Genomic DNA, 13,155 nt, shown 5'->3' on the forward strand with positions numbered 1-13,155 from the left:
AATGGGATAAACAGTGGATACATTTTTTTTGGACCCCTCTAATTCATTTCTTTCAAGTAACCATAAATCTCTTATCATAAATTTACCAGTATGCATAATGAATTCATCTTTTCTCTTTAACATGAATGTAATTCTTTACACTGATATTCACACAATCATTTTCAATACATAAATTTACAAACATTTATCATTCTCTTCTCAAGAATAACACACTCTACCTGTCTATGGTACAGTTATATGTAAAGGCTTATTGTGACTACAATATTCATACATGCATGTCTTTTAAAACCACTTTATCTCTCCTTTTCATCTCTTGTCTGTTTTTGACATTTGAAAACTGGTGTTGCTAATGATGTAGGGTAGTGCTGCTTCACTACTTAATAAGCCTTTTCTGCATCATAAAAGTTTTTATGACCACAAGAAGGGGATGCTGTATGTTAAAATGGAATGGAGTAATCCAATGTACACTGTTTGTAATTTATCTGTGTTGCATGTTTGAAGTGGAATGTGCACACGCATGGGGTACTGAATAAGCTGAGCAGCCTCTTACGCATTTAAAATCCTCAATCAAAGTGCTATCTACCCATAGTCCCAAAAATGTTATTGCTGCTACATAATTTCATGGTGTTCTATTAATACTGGTTTAATTTGAGTATTGTCTTTTTTAAGGACTGGAAGAGCATGTTGGCTGTTTTATTTCCATTCAGCAACCGTTTCTTTCAGTGAATCCAGGGCAGCAGTCTACTTGTTTTATCTGATATTTGGTCACTTATTTGTTGCACTTATGTGCTATTGGACAACAGATTTATATCAGCCAGTAGCACAGGAGAAATTTTAGGAAGGTTCAAGAGAAGTCTAATAAAAAGCGGAAAGAGAAGAGGACCAAGAACAGAGCCCTGTGGCACATCACAAGTAATGAGGGCTTTGTCAGAGCAAGTTCTTTCTCTGTTAATGGTAGGGACTTCAACCCCTTTAATCCTCTTTAAGGAGTGTGTAATCAATGGTTTTAATTGTACTAAACATATGCCATATGTGCTTAATTTCTGAAACTTTATCTGGTGATTAACCAAATCAAATGCTTTAGTTACATCAATTAACAACTGAAAGGAGAATTCTCCACAATTGAAAGGAAAGAAAATTTTTACATCATGTGGGTCACAATTTTTTAGAACTGGAATAAATTGTGGTTTTAAAGAGTCCCAGAACGCAATCACTGCTTAATGAACTGTTTATTACATCAGAAAGGGATCCAACAATTTCTGTGGCAAATTTTTTATTAAATCGTCAGACATACAATCAGTACCACGAAAGTATGACATTTTTCTCTGATTATACACTCTGAAGCTGATGTTGGTGTTGAGAAGACTGGCCTGTGATTTTTAGCATTATTTCAAAATTTTTGTTGTTTGGTCATTCCTGAAGTAGGAATGCTTGTTATTTGTGGTACATGCATTAAAAAATTTGATTACTTAGGAACTGATATTTTTTCCCATTCTCCTTTAGAAAATGAGGCACTGGTTGTGTGGGCTTTGTTCCTGTAGTTCTACTGACGTCTTTCCACACAGTTTTACTAATGTTGCTTGCATTTTTAATGTACTGGTTGAAAGCTTTTTTGTCTTCAATATCACTTTCTGAACAACTTTCTTGTATTTTTTTGAAATAATTAAGAAAATTATGGTTTCTGTTACTTTTTCTTTCCTTGTACAGTCTTTGCTTAGTTATACAGGAGCTGAATACTCCTTTTGTTATCCACTCTGTTTTCAGGTTTCTTGGGGATACTAATTATATCATTCTTAATAGGAAAGGCAATATTATAACAGTGGCTCAGAGTGTCAACGAAATTCTTAGCCTTTTATTAGTGTCTTCCAAGTAACCATTTTTCAAAGACTGTTTTAACAAATCTTTAAATTATTGTCAGGATCATTAAAGCACCTCCTGTGAATTATTTTAGGTGAGGTGGATATGTGATTTCCTTTATTGTGGGCTTACATCTAACAGGAGCCCTTTATCATCAGAGACCATTTGACAATTTCTCAAGTTTTATTACTGGGGTAGAAGAGGGTTTACAATGATGGTGTCAATAAAAGTAGTTGGAGCTATTCTAGTAGGTTCTTTTACAACATTTTCCATTGAGAAAGTTGCTAGCTCATTTCTCAAATCACTGGCTTGATATGTAGCCACTGTTAAATTTACATTAAAATCGAAGTATACGACAACCTTTTTCCTTTTTGAAATGTAATAATTAGTTGCAGATTACAGATTTGGTAGAAAGTGAGCCATGTTTCTATCTGATCTGTAGCTGCAAATAATGAATGAATACTGTGTACTTTAACTGAAACATTGTTTTTCTACATTTACATGATATGTTTTATTTATTTCACAGGACTGAATGCCATCTCTTACAAATATTATTCAGCCACCACCCTCCCTTTTAGTGGATCCACCCATGACATACTTTGGACAAAAGCTAATGGGCTCTCATTTTATAATTTTTTAGAGATCAGCAAGGCATATAATATCTACAGAGGGAAGATTGGACTAGCAATAAATTTCAAATTCTAGGAATTTATCTCGTGGAGACGTGCAGGAAAAAGAAGCATTTGCTTGTATATGCTACACTGATTTTTAAATGATAATTACTTAATGATACTTAATTTTGTGTATTGTAGTTTGGCATCAAGAATTAACATTTCCTTGCCTTGGGCAATACGAGTATAACAAGTTACTGTTTCTTAGCATCTACTTCAAAAGGAAGTGAAATATTTCTGTTTTAGACAAGTGCGTTTCCTTAATACAAAATTTTAATACAAGGTTTATGATATTACAAACAGTGAGTACATAGAGGTCAATTATTGTAGGCAGCTGGTAACTATGGTACCTGCAAGTTCTATTAGGAATGATTTGTCTCAAATATCAGTTTCCAATATTTAGCTGCTGGAATGTGATTAAATGGGGAGTTAAAATACCCTTTTGTGTATACACAGTTGCTGTAATTAGCAAGTCATACTCATTTTCTAGTTTAACAACCAAAATAATTTAAATCCTCATCTGGTGCAGTCCCCAACAATCAGTTTAACATTTCCCCTTGATGTAATATGGTTGTCTACTTAGTACTTAAAGTAGTTTGAAGTCTAATGATGAGAATTGTGTTAGGCAGTTACAGATGAACAGTTTTTGGGTTTTTTCCTTTAGCTGTACCGTGAAACATGGCTTCTTGCCAAATTGTACTATTCAGGCCAAAGGGAAGTGCCCTACTGGTTGTGATGAGTGTTTACAAATATCGGAATACATGGCATTAACAGCTGCATCTTTTGTTTTTACTGATAAGCTTTACACTAACAAGGGCCTAGTGTTTACAATTAGTATGTGGCATACTTTCAACCTGCTACATCCACCCATTCCTGAGAAAGTTTTTAACAGACAAACAGGAAGTGCCCCAGTAAGGGTTCCATTCACTCCAATTAATGTAAGCATTCCTAACAAGTAATGTAACCGGTAAATTTCAGTATTACTTGTGTATGTATGTACAAGGATCCATGTCTATAGTGTATTAATGTCAACAGTTCTGATCACACATTCAGCAATGTATATTTTAAAGACAGCACTTCCTACAGTGATCAGTGACTGAAAATTGCTTGTAGAAGTACACTAGTTTAGTGAGACAGCAAACACTACTTGTGACTTCATTTTATTTGTATCAACTGTTAAGTTGTAAGTTACTGATTATGTAAATATTATTTGCAGACAGTTCATTACTTTAATGCCAGAACTGTGTGTTTACTGACCATCAATAATGGCAAAATGAACAACGTAAGTGACTCCATAAAATAATCTAGAGAGAGAGAGAGAGAGAGAGAGAGAGAGAGAGAGACGGACGTCATGACAGCACAGAGTTTGGTTTGTGAGTGTGGCGTGTTTGTAGATGTCATCGTGTTGCAGTTTGTTGTGCCCTCTGGTGGTATGTTCAGGGTTTTTGTTTGTGTGGTGTAATGGGCTCAGTTTGATGTAGCTCATTATCCAGTATTGTTCGAGTGTGTAGTGGAATTCATTTCAGTGAGTTAACGATTTTGTGTGAAAGTTAATTTAGTGTTGTTCGCTGTACGTCATGTGGTATTTTTATTGAATTTAATCGGTTGTTTTTGTTCAGGGATGGATATAACAGACAAAATTAACAGTGCGCATTTGAGGGCTATGATGGGGAACACTTCTTTGGAACTGATTAAGTTTTTGCAGCTTTTCAATTTAATTGCCAAGGTTGTCAAATGCTGTATTTGTGGCAAAGAAATGAAGTTGGCTAAAGTTCCAGCATCTCTAACCAGGGACGGTTATATATGGCACTGTCGGAAACACGACATTTGGCATTCCATACGGCACAGTACCTGGTTCGAGAAGTCTAGGTTGGGCATGCGCGAGATTGTACTGGTGACTAATTACTTTTGTTATAGATCCCCACACAGTTTTTGTGCGCATGAGACTGGTGTGTGAGAGGATTGTGCTTGATTGGTTTTCTTTTTGCCGTGAAGTGTGTTCAGAGTTCATTAACTGCAAGGGTAAGCTGAGTGGGGGGGGGGGATATGGGGTGGTTGTGGAGGTGGACAAGTTTCAGTTTGGGAAAAGGAAGTATGGGAAGGGTAAGTCTGTGGTTGGTCTCTGGGTGTGGGGGGGCTGTTGTTCCAGGGGGGGGGGGGGGGGGTTCTGAATGTGTTTTTAGGGTTGTGGAAGGGAGGTCTAAGGTCAAATTAGTGGAGTTAGTTGAGGAGTACATAGAACCGGGGTCCACAGTAGTTTCAGATGCATTTTTTGTATAGGGGGTTGCGTGAGGGGATTCCATCATTTAGTAGTTAACCATAGCTTAGAGTTCAACAATTATGAGACGGGGCTTGCACCACTACAATAGAGGGGATGTGGGGCAGGCTGTTAAGTCAGTTCTTGGGAGGGGGAAGAGGCACTCTTCCAACCTTCAGTCTCATTCAGATGAGTATGTTGGCGGAAGAGTGTCCCTGAGGGCTATTGTGTTTTTTGGGTTTTCTTAAGGGCTGTCAGTAAAATGTAAAGGCCAAAAGTGGTTAGAGTGGTCTGGGTAGGTAGGTTGGTGGCCGCGGCTCAGGGTGGGGTGGGTGGTTTATTTTGTGTTAGAGTGTTTGTGGGGATGGGGGGGGGGGAGTGTGTTGGTTTGTGTTTTAGTTGTGGAGGATCTATTTTGTTGAAGTTTTTGGTGAGTTGTATTGTGTGATTGAGATTTTTGTAAGTTGTATTTGGTTTTTGTTTGTTTTTTATTTTGGGGTGAGGGGGGAGGTTGGGTGGGTTGGACGGGGGTGAGGTGTGGGTGGGTTGAGTCTCTTTTGGTTGAGTATTTTTCGTGTGTGTGTGTGTGTGTGTGTGTGTGTGTGTGTGTGTGTGTGTGTGTGTGTGTGTGTGTGTGTGTGATGTATTTTCGTCCTCTTAATGTGTATGTAACAACTTTATATGCACCATATTGGATTCGTTGTTTATGGTCGTTTCCCTCGTATTTGTGATGTCATGGTTCAAAGCAGATGGGTGGGATTGGATGCTTCCGTATTTCCCTTTAACACCTTATGACAAAGGTTTTTCGAAGAACTTCTTTACGATTTTTCTCTGGTGTTTTAAGCTAACCTATGTTTAGATTATGCAGACCACAGTAGTTTATATTTGACTTTATTCCTGGAATCTAGTATACCTACTATGTGTAGAGTAGCAAACTAACAGGTTATTTGTGGCAGTCACAAATTTAATGCCTCTAATTCTCCTGTTTGTTGTAGGTTTCATGCCAGTGCCACTAAATGTAGACACACTGCATTGGAACACTAACAATCAGTTCTACGAACTAGGTGAATGTTAAGCAAAACTCATTTGATGGGAAACTTATGGGTGCACAATGTTAGAAGGTGTCTTGGTTATTATGAAGAACCCAAGGAGAGTCGCAGGCAGGCTAGTGTTTATACAGTTCCTGATGAAGTCTGACATTTTCAACTTTGAAAAAACCTTTCTGGAAATAAAATTACTGGACGGAGTGGAAACCTGGGTAAAAGCAAAAAAGAGTGGTTATGTTATCTACATTGAACATAGAGGAAATAAAAATGAAGGAAGCAAGTATACAGCTGCTGATGTAAAACACTTTGTTGAACACATCAAGAGTTGTCCTAAGGACAAAAGCCATTACACAAGGGCTAAAGACTCCCTATTTTTTTAAGCCAAGATTTAAACTTCAAAGTAAAATGTTGAATGGCTCTGCCAATATAGCTGTACATCATACTTCACTAGTTCAAATGGCTCTGAGCACTATGGGACTTAACATCTGTGGTCATCAGTCCCCTAGAACTTAGAACTACTTAAACCTAACCTAACTTAACTAACCTAAGGACACCACACATATCCATGCCCGAGGCAGGATTCGAACCTGCGACCGTAGCGGTCACGCGGTTCCATACTGAAGTGCCTAGAACCGCACGGCCACACCGGCCGGCTATACTTCACTAGTATTTCATCATAGACACACTGAAAAAGCTAGAGAAGAGATGAAGCATGATCATGTATATTCTAGTGATACGTGAACAGTATCCATAGACGTGCAACAGGTTCTCTCTTTGCCAACATTGTCATTCTGTCAAATGTTTTATTTACATCAACTTTGTTACAATATGGGATTGCGTATGGCAGGTAATAATAAAGGTTTTATGTTCCTTTTGCACAACAGCATGAGTGGCAGGGGGGGAAGGGGGGCAACAAAATAGCGAGCTGTGTGTGTGAAGGGGTATAGAAAGTAAAATTACCCAGAAAAAGTTAATAGTGTGGTCTGACAACAGTTGGGGCCAAAACAAAAATGAAATGGTATAATGAAATGGATATACTTCATCTGCAATGATTCCTCTGGCGAAGACTGCTCTAATTGGAAAAAAAAAAAAGAGTAGAAAAATGAAGTTCCTTTGAAACTTGAGAGCTGTGTAATGCCAATAGCAAAACTTTTCTAACCACTATGATGAAAGATGATTTTTATGACTTCTCCGAAGTAGCTAAAGAACACATCACAAAAAGTTAGAAATTTCCAAGGCCATTTGGATCAAAGTTTCTAAAACCAAGCCAGGAAAAGTTTTTTGTAAACATTCAATGAAGTGCAAACATGGACACAAATGTTTGTATTCAAGAAAAATGTGAATATGGAAACCATAAAAGGCTTAGATCTACCCCAGCTCAAACAGCTAGACTGAAGTAAGTTATTGTTTTTAAGTCATCCTCAGTTGTCAAACAAGGAAAACTTTTACCAAAATCTGAGTAAACAGGAGCTGTTTATAGACTAACATTGTAATATTTTGTTTATAAAACAGTGGTAAATTAATACAAAAGGTCGCTTTTTAAACTTAGGGTAAGGCATTTATTAGGGAATAAAACATGTAAGAACACCGTAATGAGCTTGATTTTATCTGTTCTTTAACTAGTTTGTTTGCTAACACAGGACTTCTGTAGGACTGAGTTTTCATAATAATTATAGAAAAACTGAACAGTAGTTGACAGTTCTATAATAGTAAAATTATTATCCTTCCCACACCTCTTTACAAATAGAAGTGGTAGACTTATCCTGGTTTTTACGTTAGAGGGGTTGGTATATTCCTCTGTTCTTGTTTTGTTAGCATTTTTTTGTTAAACGTTTTACAGTACCATTACTCTAAAAATGTAGATTAACTGTCTTCATTTGTTTAGGCAATAAAAAATAAAGTTATAAAAAGGAATTATTTCTGGAAGTTTTTGAGATTTCCTCAAAACAGCAGTTGTGGCACTTACAGATCTTATAGTTAGTCTACAGTTTTGTCCGGTACTTGCCATGAACAGTAAGCTACAAGGTTAATACGTATCACTATCAACTGTGTCTAAATATTCAAGAGTCATCGTATTCTCATATGAAGACACTGTGTTACTACAGCTTCTGAGAAGATTTCAACTTTGTGCACAACTAAGACTTACCCAAAGCACGATCGTTTGACGTGAAATGTTTGGGCTGAGGACGTCTTGGTAGAAAGGCTGCAGCGTGCCGTATTGTATGGAGAGTAATCGACAGCTTTAAGTAGCTTTGGGTGCGCCCCAAGAAATTCTTGGGACCAGAGATTTAAAAATCTAATTGCTAAACGTTTTAAACCGTTTAAATCCCTCTAAGAACTGTAGGATTGGATAGTTGCATCTTGCTCTACCATACAGCACCACGTACTGTGTATGTACAAAGGATCATAATACTGGAATGAACAGAATGGGTCCTTAACAGCTAGTGGAGAACTAGGGCCACAGCCTGTCAGTGCTGATATGCCTCAGTCTTCGTCACAGAGCGATCGTGCACAACCTAACCCGATCTTTAGTGGATTATGCCCTCTACGAATGGAGTAGGATCTCCTATTTAAGGTAAGCTGGTCATAAGAGGCAATGTGTCAATCTCGTGAAACTAAATATCGTAACACCCTGGTCTCACGATTAGAACATCGAATCAGATGTGATATTGGCCCTCGTTCTGTTAAACAGGTAGCTTCGGATGATGCATCTGAAGTTGAGAGGAAGAAACATGGCAACAAATTACGGGTTGCAGAATATTGTATCAAAGATGGCCTGTCCATCTAAGCTATCAACACCTTCAGATTCCTTTCAGTGAACAACTTGTGGAAGACGCACCACAACCCACTTTATTTGGTTAAGATACCTTTGATGCAACTGACAGCGAAAACTACGAGACCGTTGCTAGGGCCACACACACACACACACACACACACACACACACACACACACACACACACACACACACACACACACACACACACACCCACCATCTGTTCTGCTGTCTACGATGTATTCGAAATATTTGCGAAAAGCACTTACGAGCGCTCTAGTCGCAACCTGCTTGGCACATCTTTGCTTCCTGCCGTGAAGTAATCTGTCACAAAGAAGTCAGATTGTTCCACTATCTTTGCATTCATTTCGGAAGGATGAACTGATTTATCAGCGAACAATGTCGTGAACTTTATCATGACATCACCTCAGCCAATATTCTACCTAATTAGACGACCTGTTAATGGAAGTACACTGCATAGCCTATTTCTCAACCAACTGAAGTTCATGTACAGAGAGGTTCGTAGCAGTGGTCATAAAACTCACGAAATATGCTAACTGCGTGGAAAACAGGAACACCGTCCACGTATCTGTATTACACATGTTTTTTAGTAGTGTATTAAATGCAACGTTACTGAGAACACTGGAAAAGTGCTCGATGTATCGAAGGAAATAGTGAAGTTCCTTAAGGAGCACCATGTCCCCATATTTTAGTGAAAACAGGGTAATGAGAAATATGGCCATACCTCCACGACACTAAAGCTTCCACCAACAACCAGACTGGCAGGTACTTAGTTTGGCCCGTTTACTGAAGAACAGAGGCTGGCTTAGGAGCTGTTGTCAGCCCAGTTGTGCAGTGCGACAAAATCTGTGCTAGCGGATGAAACAGTAGCAGTACAGCGAGGTCGACGACGCTTTACTTCCGGCTTTACATCAAGTCTTTGATAGCATTTCTAGGAAAGCGAACTTACTCTCAGAATGCCATGCACTGTTTTCAGCCAATATCTTCCATTAAGGATTTTGTCATACTGACGCAGAAGTATGCACATAAACCTCACATTGTGACAGATGCTGGATCCCCTTTTAAACTGAAAGCAACAAGGAGCAACTGAAACGCGAAAGTGGCGATATGGCATATTTGCCGTCATTATGGGCAAGTGAAGCATTTCTCCACCTGAATGCTTTATGGACTACACTAGAACATGTATCGTGGAACGGTTGATATTCTGCACGGCTATAATAATAATAATAATAATAATAATAATAATAATAATAATAATAATAATAATAATAATAATAATAATAATAATAATAGTACACCTGGTAAGCTCAAGGGCAAATTCACACTTCGTTACCAAACCGACTGTCTCCAGGTACAGAGTCAAACCTCAGGTAAGTGCGTGAAATAATCGTGTGCAGACAAATCCGCTTAATATGTTGTGCGATTAATAGGAAGCATATTTTAGTTTGTTCCAGAAATTAAACTGGTCATTTCTTTATTGTGCTTTCCTGATGGAAATTAGCAGTATGCATGAGGGTGTGCGTACCTGATACATTCCAAAACGCCGCGTGTATAAACTGGATAATCCAGTGCTCAAACTTTGGGTTCTGTTGGTGATAAAAAGGTAGTGTCAAGTGTTTTGGATAGCCCTTGGCTAAGGACCATTTGCATAACGAACAGAAGGATGTTAGTTTCACTCTCCTACTGAAACAGGGTCATAGTATGGATATTACACTCTCCCTCCTGCTTAGGGGAAAGAAGCAAATCCGTACTTTTCGCATTTGATGTCTGCTGTGGACTTTATTGGACCCATGGTGGCACCATTAGTTCTTGGGCGGTTCGTCGGAAAGCCTAAGACATGTTTTTATTCTCAGCAGTAACCCAAATCCCGGCAGAGTATTCTAAGACGTGTATGCTCAGCGTGTGTAATTTTTTAATAATTTAATTCAGAAACACGAAGCTTCGATGTTACCCTATTTTTACACATAATATACGCACGTAAAATTCGGTCTAGAGCGGAACTCTGATAAAGTGACACACCACGGAGAAATATGCTGTGAAGTGGCCCCAGTATCATCTGGGATAACTATTTTTTAGTGCTGAAGAACAGGCAAAATTTTTACGTAAAATCCGGTCTGAGGTGTAGAATCAGTATTGTTTATTTCATTTTCAGATCAGTGAACTATCTAAATTTTACTAACAAATACATTTCTTTTCATTTGAGTTAATTGTCCTGCTACAGCAGGGGAAATTTTTTTTTTTGGGGTAGGGTTTAAGGGCGCTCAACTGCTGAGGTCATTAGCGCCCAGTCACTGGTGTTAGAGCACATGGAATCTGCTAAAACTCAAGGGGATGGGGGGACATAAGGACCTGACAAAGATGCAGATAAAATCAGTAAAAAGGTTAGATGTCTGGACAAGCCAGTCAAAGTTATAAAACGCAGAACACGAGCAACTGCTCGAGTGTCATCAGCTAAAATATCCGGTAAAGTAGATGACAGGGACAGGATAAAACGAAATTGACTAAAACGGGGACACTACAATAAAACATGGCGCACTGTTAATGCCTGACCACAAGGGCACTGCGGGGCTGGGTCACCGGAGAGCAGGTAGCGGTGGCTAAACCAGCAATGCCCAATCCACAACCTGGTCAGAAGGACCACCTCGTGCCGAGATGGTCGGGAGGATGTTGTCCAAGCAGTTGGGAGCGGTTTTACTGCCCGGAGCTTGTTTCCTTGGAGGGATAACCAAGCATCCCACCACAACGACACAAGCCTCTTACATACATCCCCACGAACGTCAGATGACGGGACACAGTGGGAGGCTGGCCGAGGCAGGAGGACTGCAGCCTTGGCTGCAGCATCCGCAGCCTCATTCCCAGGCACTCCTACATGTCCGGGAACCCACAGAAAGCTGACAGAACCACCATTATCAGCGAAAGAATGGAGGGACTGCTGTATCCGTTGAATCAAGGGATGGACCGGATAGGGAGCTCCAAGGCCCTGAAGACCACTGAGTGAGTCAGAGCAGAGTACGTACGATGAATGGCAGTGGCGGCGGGCATACTGAACGGCCTGATGGAGAGCAAAATGCTCGGCCGTAAAGCTCGAACATTGGTCGAGGAGCCGGTATTTAAAGGTGGCGGCCCCGACGACAAAGGCACAGCCGACACCATCGTCAGTTTTGGAGCCATCGGTGTAAATAAAGGTGTGACCGGCAAGGCGAGCACGAAGTTCGACAAACTGTGAGCAATACACTGCAGCCGGAGTACCCTCCTTCGGGAGTGAGCTGAGGTCGAGAGAAACATGAACCGGAGCCTCGAGCCAAGGCAGTGTCAGGTTCTCACCCTCTCTGAATGTGGTAGGGAGGGCAAAATCCAATTGTCGAAGCAGGCGACGGAAGCGGACTCCAGGGGGCAGCAGGGCAGACACATACAACCCGTACTGACGGTCGAGAGAATCGGCGAAGAAGGACTTGTAAGAGGGGTGGTCGGGCATAGACAACAGCCGGCAGGCATACCGACAAAGCAGTACGTCGCGCCGGTAGGTCAATGGTAATTCGGCAGCTTCAGCATAAAGACTCCACAGGACTAGTGTAGAATGCTCCGGTCGCAAGACGTATCCCCCGATGGTGGATGGAGTTGAGCCGGCGTAAGAGGGATGGCCGAGCGGACGAGTAGACGAAGCTCCCATAATCCAGCTTCGGCCGGACTATGGACCAATACAAGCGAAGCAGGACAGTGCGATCTGCTCCCCAAGATGAACCGCTAAGAACTCTTAGGACATTAAGGGAACGTGTACAACGGGCCGCCAAATAAGAGACATGTGGAGACCAACACAGTTTCCTGTCCAACATGAGCCCTAGAAACTTAGTTGTTTCCACGAAGGGGAGAACAATGGGACCGAGATGTAAGGATGGCGGAAGGAACGCTTTATATCGCCAAAAGTTGATACAAACTGTCTTCTCTTCAGAGAACCGGAAGCCATTTGCCACGCTCCATGAGTAGAGGCTGTCTAGACAACGCTGAAGGCAGCGCTCCAGGAGGCATGTTCTCTGGGCACTGCAGTTGATCGCGAAGTCCTCGACAAAGAGAGAGCCTGAGACATTAGGTGGAATGCAATCCATAATTGGATTGATCGCGATGGCAAAAAGGGCTACGCTCAAGACGGAGCCCTGAGGCACTCCGTTCTCCTGGAGGAAGACGTCGGACAATACGGAACCCACACGTACCCTAAACTTCCGATCCGTTAAAAAGGAATCAATAAAAAGGGGCAGGCGACCGCGTAGGCCCCACCTGTGCATAGTGCGGAGGATACCTCCTCTCCAACAGGTATCATAAGCCTTCTCCAAGTCGAAGAACACGGCTACCGTTTGGCGCCTTCACAAAAAGTTGTTCATGATGAATGTCGACAAGGTCACAAGGTGGTCAACAGCGGAGCGGCGGCGACGAAAGCCGCATTGGACATTAGTAAGTAGTCGTCGAGATTCAAGAATCCAAACCAACCATGCGCTCCATCACCTTACAGACACAGCTGGTAAGAGAAATGGGGC

This window comes from Schistocerca piceifrons, chromosome 4 (assembly GCF_021461385.2).
Source record: "Schistocerca piceifrons isolate TAMUIC-IGC-003096 chromosome 4, iqSchPice1.1, whole genome shotgun sequence".
Taxonomy (NCBI): domain Eukaryota; kingdom Metazoa; phylum Arthropoda; class Insecta; order Orthoptera; family Acrididae; genus Schistocerca; species Schistocerca piceifrons.